The following is a 431-nucleotide window of genomic DNA, read 5'->3' as shown; positions in this document are numbered from 1 at the left end:
TGTCCTCCTCAATGGGGGTGTCTCCCTCTATGTCAACTCCAACTGAATAACAGAGGTGACAAATGAGATGAGGAAAGGCTATCCTTGCCAAGGTAGAGGACTTGTCCGCCACCTTATAGAGTTCTTGGGCTATAACCTCATGAACCTCTATTTCTTCTCCAATCATGATGCTATGGATCATGATAGCCCGGTCTATGGTAACTTCGGACCGGTTGCTAGTGGGAATGATTGAGCGTTGTATGAACTCTAACCATCCTCTAGCCACGGGCTTGAGGTGATGCCTTCTCAATTGGACCAGCTTTCCCCTTGAATCTTGCTTCCATTGTGCGCCCTCTTCACATATGACTGTGAGGACTTGGTCCAACCTTTGATCAAAGTTGACCCTTCTAGTGTAAGGATGCTCATCTCCTTGCATCATAGGCAAGTTGAAC

Source organism: Arachis duranensis, chromosome 10, assembly GCF_000817695.3.
Source record: "Arachis duranensis cultivar V14167 chromosome 10, aradu.V14167.gnm2.J7QH, whole genome shotgun sequence".
NCBI classification, from domain to species: domain Eukaryota; kingdom Viridiplantae; phylum Streptophyta; class Magnoliopsida; order Fabales; family Fabaceae; genus Arachis; species Arachis duranensis.
Note: the sequence above shows the minus strand (reverse complement) of the source record.